Genomic DNA, 15,552 nt, shown 5'->3' on the forward strand with positions numbered 1-15,552 from the left:
ATCTTTCTGGGATTTTTCTCTATCTGCATCTTTTACAGTTTTTTCCGGTTGGTCCCTTTTCCCCACTCCCTCAAGAAGGCTGGTTGCCAGAGCTGAGAGTTAGAGCAGGCCCACACTGGATGGATGGAGGATGATATGAAGCGAGGGGAGTGGATCAGGAAGCTGTGTTTGGAGGAGGAGGTAGGGAAAGCAAGAGAAGGTGGAAATACAGAAGCAGGGGGAGAGAAGTCAGGCGGGAGAGGCCGGCAGTGCCAAAGCTGCAGAGAAGTCAGGGTGGTGAGGGAGAAGTGGATTGAGGAGGGCAGAACCCAGGGGTTACGGCCTGGGCTCTGGATCCAGACAACCCACTCTAGCAATAGAATGCTGGCACCTTGAGAAATTACTTAATCTCTTTAGCTCCTAATATCCTCGTCCATAAAAAGAAAATAACAGGAGAACACGATGCTCTTTATTGTCCTCATCTGAAGCAATGAGAACGATGTCAGGCACCCAGTTATTACTCAGTAAGCATTAGCCACAGGTAGTAAAAAGTCCCTCCGTTTCGGAGACTGGAAATTGCTGTGGGTTTTGAAGAAATCAAGCTTAATGATGTTTGTGGAACGGGCGCGGGACTCTATGTGCATAGGTTCAAGAACAGTGTCGAGAGGCAGTCTGGTGGGGGATAGTTTCGTGTCTCTGAAATAAGTTACCCCAACGGAAATGGGAAGATAAATATTTTAAGAAGAGTGCTTACCACCTGCCCCAACCCTTGTGGTGGCAGTTATGACCCACTAACTGCTGACAACTGCCCTTCAGAGAAATACCCCGCAGGGACTGAATCTATAAACGGTGTGCGTTACTCTCTGGCCTCTCCTCCATGACTGTCTATATTTGTATCACAGCCTCAAAGGTTTTAACCCTGTTAAGCCACCTCAGAGGACTCTGTTCTTTCAGTGTGTCGATGGTACCCAGAGATGTCCTGCATGGTCAGACAAGTTTACTTTCTTGATTTTCTTTGCCGTCTGCGTCTTTTCTTGCACATGCTCCCTACCTCTCTACAACTGTGCTGCATCACCGAGAGGGAGGCTAAATTGTGATTCTGGAAGTTAAGAGAAAATGTAGGATGTGTCATGGCCCCAGATGTGACCACACAGGTTTGTTCTGCTCAACAACACGGGATGCCATTCACTTAGACTACGATGGGAATGGTGTCTCTTGGTGTTGTGCAAGGGCAATCTGAGCCATTATGCAGTGACCCTGTGGGGCAGGGGAGGGTTCTGAGAAACGATGAGAAGAAAAAACATGAGAACGGAGACCATCTTTAATTGAAACTTCCGGGGACAGCAAGCACAGAAAGCATATGGTTAATTGCTCCCTAGGTCCTCCGCACCAGCTGCAATGTCAGGAGGTGGGTTGAACCTTTGGGCAGCTCATTAGGGCAGAGAGAGAGGATGGATGGGGTGAGACAGGAAGCCCGTCCTCCTGAATCACCAGTGCCAGTTCCAGGTTCTGCCTGGGCCATGCCCCCAGGCTGCCTGGCCCAGGACTGTCTAAGCACCAGGCTGTAGAGTGGGCAGAATGTCAAGGATGGTGTGGCCAGGCAAGAGCTGAAGGAGCGACATTTGTGAATGAGTGCAATGAATTGTTTCTGTTTGTTTCGACTAAACCCCAGCTCCGCCTCGTGCAAGTGGAGCAACCAAGGGTGAGGCTGAGATGGTTGGAGATGAAAGGATGGTCTGACAGCTGCTCCAATTGGTGGCTGATGCTCTCTAGTCAGAACAGCTGACTCCAGTCTCACTCAGTTCTGTAGACGATGAGAAAAATGGAGACCAGAGAGTACTCCTAACACCTTCCATTCAATTTTTTTAATTAGAAAATGTTTTTTTTCTGATTACAAAACTAATGCATTGTTTTGTAGAAAATTTGGAAATACATAAAATCCTAACAAAGAAAATAAAATGTCTCCATAATGCAGCACTTGGCAACAATTATCAATATAGATTCACTTGCAACGCTTTTCTCTGGAGAGCACAGCATTTTGCAGATATTTTCGAATTCATTTGGCACTGCAGGTGTGTGAAGGTTGGTTGGAAGAGGGTAATGCATCCTTTCTCCATTATCATTATGGAGAAGTCAAACAGCTCACTCACCGACTTGTACAAAGTCTGTGTGATGGCAATGTCTTCTGTCCACTGGTTGTGGCCTCTAATAATTTATTTATAATAATTTATAATAAGAGGAACAATTGACATTCACCTAGTGCTTTCAGTTGTAAAGAACTTTTCCTGTGGTATCATTCTGCTATGTACTTTGCATACTTATTCACCTAAGTTCTAGTTCAGAGGCAGCCATGATTTGAGGGAGATGAATTTAGTAGCTGGAGGTTGAAAACCAGGAGCCAGGACCTCTGGTCCCTTCACTTGTGCAGAACCATGCTTCACTCAAAATCTTTATGCTTAAGGCAACAAAACGAAAAGACTATACTGCTCCTTGTAATGTTACCGTGTGTCTCTCTCTACGGCAATGGTGTAAGCAATGTGCATGCACAGGAATGTCTAGGAGCAGGTGCATTGTGGAGCTATCAGACCCTGTGTTGTCCACTTGGTGGCCATTAGCCACATGCGGCTATTCAGCACTTATTATGTGACTCCTGCCACTAAGAAACTAAGTTTTTAGATTTTATTTAATTTTAATTAATATAAATTTTAAAACATATCAACTTGGTTGTTAGAAAATTTTTAAGTATGCTTAGAATCACTTGGGTATATGAATTTATTTTTTTAACTGTAAATTGTTTCAAATCTAAATACGGAATCTGGTATTTCTGATGAAAAATTAGCGTCAACATTGAGATGTGCTATAAGTGTAAAATACACCACAGATTTCAGAATCAGTGTGAAAAACTATAAGATACCTTGGTAATAATTTTCATGTATTAATTTTGTGTTCAAATGATGATAGTTTAGATTCATCAGGTTAAATAAAATATATTATTCAAGTTGATTGCAATTATTTCATTTTACCTTTTACTTGTAGCTGCTAGTACCTTTACATCTATGTAGTTTGGATTATATTTTTATGGGACAACACTGGATATAGCCACATGTGGCAAGTCTCCAGTTATATCTTCTAGGCTGTAAACAGTGACAGTCTGTCTGTCTTTAAACTATACCTTAGACATGCCAAATTTATTTCAATAGACAAACATTTTAGAATCATGGCTTGGTAAATAGCATAGGTGTCAGAGTTAGAATGACTAGGATTTCAGTGTTGGCTGCATGAGCTGTGTAACCATGCGTGACTTTTTTTTTCCTTTCCTTTTTCCTTTGTACATTGTAATCATTTCAATCTCATAGAAAAGTTATCCAAGAGTACAAAGAACTCCCATATGCTCTTTACCCAGAGACCCCATTGAAGTTTTGCAACTGACCCAATAATGTCTCATAACAAAAGATCCAACCCAAGATTACTTGCTGCACGCAGTTGTCGTGTCCCTTCAGTACCCTGCGATCTGGAACTGATTCAATCTGAGGAATTAGTTCCTCAGTCCTTCTCTGACCTGATGACCTTAATCTTTGTTAAGATTATAGGCTTGTTAATTTATAAGATATCCCTCCATTTAGGATTGTCAGATGTTTCCTCACACTGACTTCAAGTTATGAATTTTTGTCTGGAATATCATAGGAGTGACGTTGTGACCTTCCTGGATCCTGTCAGGTGGCCCATGATTTCTATTTGTCTAAATCTGGTAATGTTAACTCTGATTACTTGAGAGAGATGGTCTATCAGTTCTCTCCACTGTAAAGTGATTTTTTTTCTCTGTGTAATCAATTAAGTATTTCAAGGGAGATATTTTGAGACTATGAAATACCCAATTCTTCACCAAATTTTACCTCCTAGTTTAGCACTGATTTATGTTTCTTCCCTGAAGAGATTATCACTGTGATAATTCCTAAATGATGATTTTCTAAGTCCATCCTTTTTTGTACATTTATTAGTTGGTATTCTATTACAAGAAGAAATGTTTTCTTTGTGTGTGTGTGTATAAAATGTGGCCTCATGGATTCCCAGGAGGGAATATATGTATTATGTATACATATATATGCATATATACACTTTAATTTTAAATAAACATTTTATTTTGCAATAATTTTAGATTTACAGAAAAGTTACAAAGAGCACAGGCTTCTTATATATTCTTCACTCATCTTCCCCTAATTTTAATATCTACATAACCATGGTACGTTTGTCAAAACTAAGAAATCAACACTGGTGTAATATTATTAACTAAACTACAAACTTTATATTTCATCAGTTTTTCCGCTAATATCATTCTTCTGTTCCAGCATCTGATCCAGAATATTATACTGTATTTAGCGAACGCGCGCACAAACACACACACACTTTTACTTATCTGTCTGTCGTCTCCCTATCTATCTGTCTCTCCATCTCTCTGTCCCTCTACTTCTCTATCTATATGTAGAACCATGAGTTCATACCTCTAATCCCAAGGTCACACCATGGGGTTTGTTCTAGCTTTTGCCCTTTCCATATATATAACTCCCTTCTTTGACCATGAGAACCTTAGCTCCTATTATTCTCAATATATTTACTTATTGGCTAAATCTCCCTGTATGTAAACAATTTCTTGACTCCACCGGGCTGCTGGCCCGCGCCACCACCAACCTCACATGGATTCAGACCCTTACTTGGTTTACCCCCTCACACAGGTCTGCCTATTGGTTTTTTGACTGAATTAGGAAGAAAGGAAAGAGGAAGTTATACGAGTGTCTTAGTCTCTTAGAATCTCATTTTCCTTATGTTAATTGCTCACGGATTAATAATACCCACCTTGTTGGAAGTAAAGTGCTTAACACAGTGCCCTGTAGAAAATAAGCACTCAATAAATAGGGCTTTTCACAGTTTTTTTGTTCTTATTGTTATTAAGGACCAATTAATCGTGAAACAGGAGCCCTAGAAGGAGGAGCTGTGGAGATAAGGAATTTTGGTGTTTGCCACCGTGACATGTCTTGACCAACCAGATATGCATGAAAAACTTTCCTAAAAGGTGGGTCTCCCATTATTCGGAGAGCCTTTGTGGGTCCAGAATCTCTGGAATTTGTTGGCCTAAGTCAGAGATTCTCAGCGTCAGCACTACTGACATTTTGGGTCAGAGAATTATTCGTTCTGGGAGGTGTCTTGTGCATTATAGGATGTTTAACAGTTGCCTGGCCTTAACCCACTAGAAGTAGCACCACCCTGCAATATTACAACCAAAAATTTCTCTAGAAATTGGTAAAGGTTTCCTGGGGGCAAAAATATCTCACACACACAAACACACACCCCAGTGGAGAACCACTGAGGTGAATGGTTGGCTCTGTCTTAAGGATATTCTCTGTTATTTGCCACACTTGAGGATGGAATATTTGATTTAATTTTTAAAATTCTTAATAGAGTTACTTAATACTATTTTTCCAAATATTTGGGCTGAAAATCAATTCAAAATTAGGCTGAAAATAATAGTTTTGATTCAGAAGTTGCTGATTCGAGCCTCAGTTATCACTGAGCTGTGGGTGAATGAAGATCCTGGTCAGCATAGAGTCTTCCTAATGTGACTTTAGCTAATAAGGCTCACATAAGAGAATTATAACAAGGATTTGCACTCACCTTTCTTTCAAAGAAATCCAAGCATTGCCTTTTAGTCTTTTCTTCTACCGTCCGCTTCATGCATTTTTCTATTGTACCTAAATGGAGTGTTCTTTGTCCAATAAACATTAGTGGAATGAATGAGTAGATATTTATTCACTTTCCTAAAATGAAGGAAGTGGGAAACCTATTACCACATCTTATAAAGGGTTTAATTTGTGAAAAATAGTTGAAGTAGTCAGTAGCAGCATGAGCTAGAATGAAGTCTGGATTAAGATTTTTAAAGAATTATTCTAGTTCTTCCATTGGAGGCTCTTAAACCTTTTTGCAAAAGGACCAGCAGGCAGTGCCCCAGTCGCTGCCATCTATCTAAGTCCAAGCTCCACTTCTTAGTGGAGGAAGACCTTGTGTTAAGCAATTGAAGAGTAGCACAATAGATAAATAAATTAATGAAATTGGCAACAACACAGCAATTGCATAAATTCAAAACTCCACACAAGTAGAACCTTGACTCCTCAGGACAACATTGAAGTTGCCCTAAATTCGAAGCACCCTTTGTTTTGCACCACCTCCTAGCGGTGTAGTTTTGGTGATCTGGGCAGGGCATCATGGACTTGGCATCAACACAAAGGACTGCATGGCAACAAGCCTTCTCAGCTGAAGACTGAATGAGAGTCCTCAGTAAACTTCTAGCGTGCTGATTTTAGTGTATGACTATCTACTTCTGGTAACCTGTTATTATTAATTTAAGAGGGTGCTAAGATACATGCTACAAGCAACCTATAGAAATCAACGTGAGGGAAAGAGAGTCACTTGGCTCAAGAACTGAGAAGAGGATTCGCAGTGATGGATAAGCTTGCTCTCCATCAGAAGGTCTTTCCAAAACACCAGTGCGCCTTGGACTGTACTTTGAGAAATGGTGCCCCAAAGCCAGCAAGCCCAAAAGGTTGTGCGATTTCCTAGTCTGCCTGGGAAACCTCCAAGTTGACCCTTGCCACCACACCGCACACACTATACCCAACATAGTCACCTTACTCACTGCACCAACTCTGTCTCCTTGTGCCACTGTCCACCCAGCTGCCCACCGGCACCAGTCAAAAGCCTGTGGGGGAAAAAGTCTCCCTCATAAAAAAAAAATAATGAAAAAAATCTGCTTAGGGATGGTTTTTTAGACAACGCTACAAAAAGGGATAATGATTCTTTCTCAGTGCACTTATTGACATTCATTGAGCAGCATATAGTTTATTTTAGCTAGAGTTTGTGATGTAGCATCTATATTTAATTCCAAAAACTGTCGGCCAACTCATATATTTACAAACACAGTCCTGGAAACAATGTGTTTGCTGGTCAAAGCTGCATCTGTAACATCTCAGGAGCTCTTTGCTGTTTGGCACAGCTCAGGGTATTGTCATTTTACATTCTGGTCCGTGCCAAACCCAAATAGGGCAGAGCTTGGACTAAAAGTTCAGATTCCTTGACAGGCCTGGCAGAAAGCCAAGAGCAAGAGTAACATTGAGGGCTGCAGGTCAGAATGGAGCGTTGCTTGTCAGCCCCACCTCAGTTCTGCAGCCTGCACAGTGATGAGCAATTTCTATGTGATTGGCTTAGGTTTATTTTGGCTTCCCAGGCCTAAGAGAAACACTTAAACTCTGCTATGTGGATACAGAGGCTGGCTCTGCTGGGAAACAAGCTGGGGAGTAAGCGATGGAAGCCAGGCTGTTGGGAAGGAGGCTGGAACAGAGAAGGTTTCCTCTTTGGAGGATGGAACCAGATGTCTCCCAGGGGTGTGGGGCAGATGACTAAGCCAGCTTCAGTAGCTGGGCTCAGGGAGAGTGGCAGGGCGAACCCAGAGGCAGGGACCAAATGGCATGATTCAGGCAATCTTGGTAACAAGAGGACCAATCTGTTGGCCAGAATATATAAAAAAGATTATATTAAGAGGTGGTGGGGAAATTCGGAATCAGGCAAAGGGGCAAGCAAATCTTGGGGAAGTAGGATAGCAGCTGAGAGCAGGAGGAACAGGAGCCAGCCAGGGTGCTAGTCCCTTACACCTTGGATGCACACCCTGAGATGAGGCAGAAAGGAGCAGGATGGAGAACTAAGCAGAAAGGAAGGAGAGGGGGCACTTGAGCACAGGCTCAGTTGGGTTGGGGTCTGAGGGAAAGCACTGCAACTCAGGGGCACACAGGAAACAGCCCTACACCAGGCCCCTGGTTGGGGGAACATGCCTGACCTTATGGTTTTTAAGACAGCACAAATGAAATATAACTGTTTTCTCATGAGGCCATGCTGACAGGCCATGTAAACGGGATCCACACAGCTTTCCCCAAAGCAGAAAGCTTCAAGGTCCTTATCCACGCCAGGAAAATGATTTTAGGTGAGTCCTGCTTTTGTACTCTAAGATTTTAGACTTTTCATGAATCCATAGCAAAATTTCAAGAGAGAGGGATATGCAGGAATCCAGGATAACCTCCTGTAACTACAGCTCCCTTATCAGCACAGTCTGTGCATCTTAGCTTTACAGGTCATTTAGACTGTAGGGAGGACTTTCCCAGGAGAACATTCTTCGCTTCTCTGTTCTTGGGTTTTCTCCTCTGTAAAATGGGCATGATAACAACATCAACCTCATGCGGTTTTGTGAGAATTAAATGAGTCAATGAATGGGAAGTGCTTAGACCAGTGTCTGGCACATAGTAACCAACATCTAAGCACAACTGACAGTGACGATGATGGTACTTCTGGGACTCGTGTGTTACGGCTTCTGAAAATTTCAATTTACCGTGGACACAAGTAAAATAGAGACAGAATGAGCTGTAGGCTTAACATTGGGAGAACCAGGTTCAAGTCATGGTTTTGCCCCAAATCAGTGGTGTGACCTTGAGTAACTCATTGCACTTCTGTGGCCCTATGTTTTCTCATGTACGGTGCCAAGTGAAGGGGAGTCCATCACGGACTCGCACTGTGTTAAAATCTCATGGAGGAGTTTTCAAAATATTCCAAAATATAAACATATACCTCAACCCAAGGTACCAGTTATTTTTCTCTTTTCATTCTTCTCTGTCTCCATACCCCCACCCCCACACACATATACACACACCACAGGGGGCTAAGAATCACTGGGCAGGTAACCTCTAGGATCTCACCCTTTCCCCCAGTTTTGTGACAGGATCAGGTGGAAATTAATCAGGAGCCAGTGGCTGTAGGAAGGGAGGGTGACCAACTAACCAACATATGGCCTCGCTCTGAAAGGTTTCTTGTAGAAAATGAGTCTAAAAGACATCATGGACAGATATAGACTAACAGAGAGGAAAGGAAGGCAGGAGTGAGTACAATGGCAGGGCCCATAGCTGGACACTTGGGGATCAAGTGACGGAGGCCACAGATAAAGGCAAAAGGACTGCCCGCCTCTGCAGTCGTTAGTATGGAGGACCAGAGGAGGAGGACCCGTGAGTCACTCGGAGTGACCTATAGGGACCTCCAAGGGCTGATGAGGACACACTTTTCAACAGAGACTTTACCTTCTCAGCCTTCAGTTTTCTCACTTGTAAAAACAACAACAAACCAACAAAAGCCGAAGTGGGGCCTTGGGACTCTGGACTCTTCTGGTCTCCAACAGCCTATGTTGAAGGATCGAAGAAATAACAGTGAACACACCCAGCACTCGCCACAGGCTAGGTGCTTTTTAAGGGCTTTACAGATGTGAACTCATTTCATCTGCATGACCTATGAGGAGGCGCTCTTCTTTTTTTTCACAGATAAGGAAGCTGAGGTGAGAGAGGTGGAGCTAGTGTGAGAAGCGGGGCATCCTGGCTCGGCGGGGCATCCTGGCTCGGCGGGGCATCCTGGCTCCGCGGTCAGTGCTCGGAACCCCTCAGCATCCCTGGAGTGGCTCGTGGGGTCTCAGTGCCATGGGCGGAGGAAGGCAGATTTTTTCTCAACGCCACAAAGAGCTGCTAGGGTTTCTTAAAGAAAGAGTATAATGGAAACAGCTTTGAGGAAGGTTACTCCGTGTGGAGATCAGGGTTTCAGGGCTTTGAAATGGGCACTTGCCATTTAGAGGTTCTAGTTGATCGGCAGTGCGTTTTGCCTCTTTCCTGGAGACACTGTGACCTTGAAGGAAGCTCTGGGGCAAAGGGGCCTCCCTGATCTGCACACTGTGACCCACGCTTTGTCCTGTGAGGCTCTGGGCAAGCCTGTCAGTTAGCTCATCTCTCCAAGGAAAGTGGCAAGGACAGCCGACAGACAAGGATGGAGCCTCTGCCGCTGGCGGATGAACCCATCCTTTGATAAGTGAGGTCCTGGTCATCACACGGCGAAACCTATAAATTTAGGGCCTTGAGGGACTGCAGCCTACAAGGTTTAATGTCACTAAAGCTACATGTGTGTGTCTATCATTCTTTTAAGCTCATTACAGGACCCCCAAGTTCTACGTTTCATTCCTCTTCCATGACCCAAAGTGCTGGGTCTGTCTTCTGTGCACAAGGGTGCATAGAAATTGCTTAATGACTGATTGACTGTTCGATGGGCAGAGGTGAGCGAGGATGAGGAGAGCCGACTTATAGGTCTTTGAGTCAGAATATCCGAGTTTTGCTTCACCTTCCTTGCAGCGTGGCCTCCAGTAAGTCCCTTCACCTCTCCCAGCCTCTCCCCTCAAAGGTCTCAGACGAATGTAAGAACGTTTAGTAAACAGTAGTTGTGAGTAGCTCATGCCGTTGCACAAATAATCATTAATATTGCTAACTTGATTCTATGCAGGGGGTGTATCCAGATGCTCACCTGTTTTAGGTCGTTTGTGACTAGCAGTGGGGAAAGACATCTGATAGGGCTGGCTGATTCCATGCCGGCTCTGCAGGTGAGGCTGAAGGTCCTGTCACAGCCCGGAGAGGACGGTGGCGGCCGGGCCATGGCCACTGCCTGGGTTGCCGTGGGGGAATGATGGACACGGCTGAGGCTCTCTGAGGCGCAACCAGGGGCATATTATCTGGGGGAAAACGCTGTGGTTAGTCTCTGTGGAGGGTGGCAGGTCATCCCAACAAACGAGAATGAGAGTCATTGATCTGAGCGGGTAGCACCCCGCTCCACCCTTGCTCTTCAGGAATCTCCACCCTGGAATGGCCTGCCACTTCTGCTCCCTCTCTAGTCAAAACAGGAGGTTTTGCATCAAGATGTTGTGGATGGCAAGAACAAAGAACACTTTCTGTGAGTTTTTACCACTGACGCCCTCGGATTTATTCCAGAAAACATCTCCTCAATAGAGTTGGCCAATTAACCACTCAAATGGCTTGAAAACTTATTTAATGTCACTGCCTAATCACTTTATTAAATGTCACTGCTCCAATAGGCAAGAATTTCTGCTTTATACCTCACGTCTCTTATGCTTCACTCCCTTTCTGAAACACAGAGACTCCTCCCAATGAAGATGAAAATCTGAAGGCCTGTCCCCTTATATTTGGGCCCCTTATATTTGCATAGAATTATGGAATTTCGACACTGGGCGGGATCCTAGGGAACATCTTACCTCTCAAGTCATCTTACTGATGACCATAGGGAGGTTCCCAGAGGGAAGTGACTTGCTCCCAAGGGCACCAACTTATAAGTGGCAAAGCCTACATGTGTTATAGCAGTCAATCACCTAAGTGGTGCAGTGAGGTGGAAATACTGGAGGTCTAGAGTAGGCAGACCTGGGTCTGCCCCTGAAAGACATGACCTTGTGCCATTCACGTATCCATTCCTAGCCTCATTATTCTCATCCGTTAAAAGGGGAACATAAAATCAGGGAGGTGAAGATTGAGTGTAATTTTATTATTCCTGCTCCATAAGCAGTAACTACCATACAAATATTAAATGATTTATATTCACACTTATTAATGATCGTTGTTAACGTCATTAACAATTTTGTTAATTCTAAATATAATTTCACACCTATTTCTCCTTTTCTTCTGGCCTCTAACGATAGCTTAGCCATATCCTTCACTCCTCCAACATGTAACCTGCCCTCTACAATAATTTTCAAAGAGGAAACTACTTCTCTCTCACTCGCCAAGATTTAGTACATAAGTAGCTGATGCCCCAAATCCTAATTGCTCTGTCTCTTGACCCACTTAGCATAAACGTAGATTGAGACCATCAGGAGGACACAAAAGGGTCCCCGGCGTCCTCAGCTGGGTGACCATCTCAGCGCGGAGGAGATATGCTTCTTCTAAGCTCTCCCATTTTGAAGACTGCCCTGCCTGCTTCTCACATGATCTTGTCTGTACTTGGTCTTTTCTATCGACAAAACTGTAACCCCTGAAATTCATGGCTTAATGGACAGATTCGAGCTAATGTACTCACAAAAGAAAACCGTGACATTTATTTGAACCTTTGGTCCAAAGCTAACTGATGATTTGTGTAGGTGTAAAACTCTGTCTTAAGGATGGTCTAAGTCAATGGTTTAGGTATTTGACTTTCACAAGGAAATTTATAATTTTCCTGTCAAGGAGCTAGCTTGGCCATTATTTTGATATACTCACATGGCACGTGGAGGTTTCCTTACAGACGGCTTTAGGACAAAAAGAGCCAATGGAAGCCTCATGGGGAAGGTGCTGTTTTAACCTGCTGAACATTAGTGGTTCCACCGGAAATCATGAGAATTTAGACAGTTAAAATTTGCTTGACAGGTCGCTGTTACAAAATTGCTACTGATATTATTTGTGGAGGTTAAACAAGATATGGTCAAAAGCTGTTCTCCTTAAAAAGCCTAATTTTTACACAACTGTCAATGTAGCAATTATTTTGTCCTTTTTTTTTTTTTTAAAGGTGAAGGAATATGTTCCAGGAGTTTTTCTTTTAAAGAAGCTTTTAAAACCTGTTTAAAATTTCTCTTTCTTAAAAAAGAGATTTTTTAGTCGAAACGTCTTCAGATCCTGAGGGAAACCAACGAAGTGGAAACCGTGTGATGCTCAGGCCAGGTTTTTGGCTTTCTTGCTGTGCTCAGCAGCCTCGGGCCGCCATCAAAACCGCTTGATTCTAAAGCTGGTCCTCTCCACCCAGGCGGGTTCCAGCACATTGTGTGCTCTGCAAACGCATAATTGCAAACAAAGAGTGACAAGAAGCACACGGTGACTTCATAGAGCTCGCTCCTTTCAAAGAGCACACAGCTTCTCGCACACGTGCTCTCACCCATCCTGAGGTGGCGGCTGCCACCCCATGTCACAGCACAGCGCATGGAGAGGTTTGGCGCCTGGGCCAGGGCCACACACTATCACGGGCTCACGATGATCCCTCTGTGAAATGTATGGAACTGACTCGTCACATGTGGTTAAGGACAGACTAGGTGTGAGTGCTGGAGTGACAGAAGGGAAGACCCGGCCCTGGCCTGGAGGGGGCCACAGTCTAGGCAGGGGGCATGATATGACTCAGCAGAGAGGATCAGCTTTGGGGAGATGATCCACACTGCTCTGTCTGGAAACCGCCATGCTAGCTTTTTCTCATGCCCAGAATAACAGCTGGTCTTCTTCAGGGAGCATGAGGAACCCGCACCCGCCCAGGCCTGTGCAGAATGGGAGAGGGTGTCATTGTCCTTTATGTGTCTATATTATCTTTCTATTGCTGTGTAACAAGTTATCACAAACTTAGCGACATAAAACAATATCATAAGAACATGCCATCTCCCGGTTTCTGGGTTTCAGGGGTCCAGGTACGGGCTGGCTGAGTCCTCCGCTCAGGGTGTCGCCAGACGGAAGTCAAGGTGTCGGCCAGGGAAGCAGTTCTCATCTGGGTGGCAGGGCTCTCTTCTAAGCTCAAGTGGTTGTTGGCAGAATTTCTCTTCTTGTGTTGGTAGAACTGAAATCAGTATTCCCATTCTCTGACTAGCTGTTGACTGGGAATTGCTCCCCGTTTCTAGGGGCTGACTGCAGCCCCTTGTCGCACGCCCCCCTAGGCTGGTCACAGCATGGCTCTTTGCTTTCTTCCAGGCTAGCAGGAGTTTGTCTCTCTGACACTTCACTTTTCTTTTTAAAGGTTCACCTGATTAGATCAGGCCCACCCAGGACTCTTTCCCATTTGATTAACTCAAAATCAACTGACTAGTAATCTGATCATGGGAATAGTATCCCATCATATTCACAGATCCTGCCCACGCTCAAAGGGAGTGGGTTGCATAGGGCATGCGCAGAAAGACACAGAATCTTGGGGGCCATTTTAGAATCCTGCCTTCCACAGTGTGTCCCACCCATGTCAGGGCATGTCCACCTTACTGTGTTTGCTGCCTTGGCTGCTGTGTCAAGTGGCTCAAGTCTGCAAAATGAGCATTCTCCCCTCCCCTCCATCAATATGCTTTTAAAAACGGAACAATGTTTTCTAAGAGGAATTAATCACTAATGGTAGAGTTTCAGATGATGTCATGAGCACCTGCTTTTGTCCCGTCACTGCTCAGCAGCGTCTGGCACTTATGAGCCTCGGTATATGTTTCTCAATAAATGAATGCGTGAATGATTAAATTAGAAATATTTTGGGCATCCTCATCAGATTGCATCCTATAAAAAAATTGCCTACCTCCCCATGCGCAAGGCTGATTCCTCCTTTTAGTTTATATCCTTTTCCCCCTGATTTAAAAGTAATGAATGCTTGTTATGAAACACTTGGGGATTTTTCTTCCTTCTGAAAAATAGGATTTTGTTTTTTATATTTAAGTTTTTAATCCATCTGGAACTAATTCCCCAATATGATATATAAAATATTCCATCCCCTACCCAATTAGTCTGCAATGCCTTTTTTAATATATTCAACGTTCTCGTGTAATAAACTCTCTTTCTGAGCTATCTGTTCTGTATCGTTGATCGGCCCATCCGATTTGTGTGCCAGGATCACCTATTTTGATGATTGGAGTGTTATAATATGCTTCAAGATCCGGTAGGGCAGGTGTCACCTCATTCTCCCTATTTCCCCAGCCCCTCACAGCCAGTTGGTTGAGCGAGGGTCCATCTTCCTGCGCAGCATCTTTTGCAAGGTCTGGACATGGAGCCAGATCTAGGTTCATAATCTACCGCTGCATCTTCCTTGCTCAACTCCTCTGGGTCCCAATGAAATGTCAACCTATAATAATGATGCCTATATAACAAACTTACCGTGAGAATTAACTGGGGTAATTTCTAAGAATCCCCCAGCACATAGTAGGTGGTCAATACCTCCTAGCTGGAGCGGAGGAGTGACTGCGAAGGTACGGCCACTCATGCTTCTGTCTCTCCATCCTTACAAGCAGGTTCTGCAGCTCTTTTGAAAGCATCCTGGACAAATGCTGAGGTCCGGATCTCTCAGACTCCAGTCAGCCTTTAGGCCGGCAGTATCCAGGATTACTACTGGGCCCCAGCCTCCCGGCAGCCTCCTCAGGGTTCCCACTGGTCCAAGGGAAGTCTATTGGTTTTGTTGAGCTGGAACCACCCCAGAGTACACTGGGGGACTCTGGAGGGGCCATGGATCAAATGCCAAAGCCCACTTTGCCTGCCCTTACGGGACTCTGGAAGTGCTGGGGAACCAACACCCCTTGCTTCATCTCCAGGGAGCCCATCTCTGGGTTTTGGCATCCAGAGAAAGTCCTCAAAGCCACAAATTACAGGTTCTGGGGATTGGAAGTCATTCTAGCACACACTGAAGTGCTGCTGGCAAGGGGACATGGGCGAGACTCTGACAGCCTGTGCTAGAAATTAGAGATGGAAGAAACGCATGCAATTGCAAGAACCCCAACAGTACTGAATCGGTCCCCTGCATCTGCCCAGAGGTTTCTAAAGGTGACTAGTCATCCTTAGATGAGGTGCAGGCACCGGACATCAAAGGCCTGTGATGAGTCACAAGGCAGCCAAGAGTTTTGTGGCCAAAATCTTTGCTGGCACCTTCTCACCTTCTCTCTTTCTCAGAGAAGACAGGGCCTGGACTCATTCATTCCTTCAA

At 44.4% G+C, this 15,552-nt stretch overlaps 1 protein-coding gene across 3 annotated transcripts in view; it reads left to right on the forward strand.

Annotated features, from left to right (window-relative positions):
* The window catches only part of BRINP2 (BMP/retinoic acid inducible neural specific 2), a 109,217-nt gene that overhangs the window by 43,700 nt on the left and 49,965 nt on the right, over positions 1 to 15,552 (forward strand). The window lies entirely within an intron of this gene.

This window comes from Equus przewalskii, chromosome 23 (genome assembly GCF_037783145.1).
Source record: "Equus przewalskii isolate Varuska chromosome 23, EquPr2, whole genome shotgun sequence".
Lineage (NCBI taxonomy): Eukaryota > Metazoa > Chordata > Mammalia > Perissodactyla > Equidae > Equus > Equus przewalskii.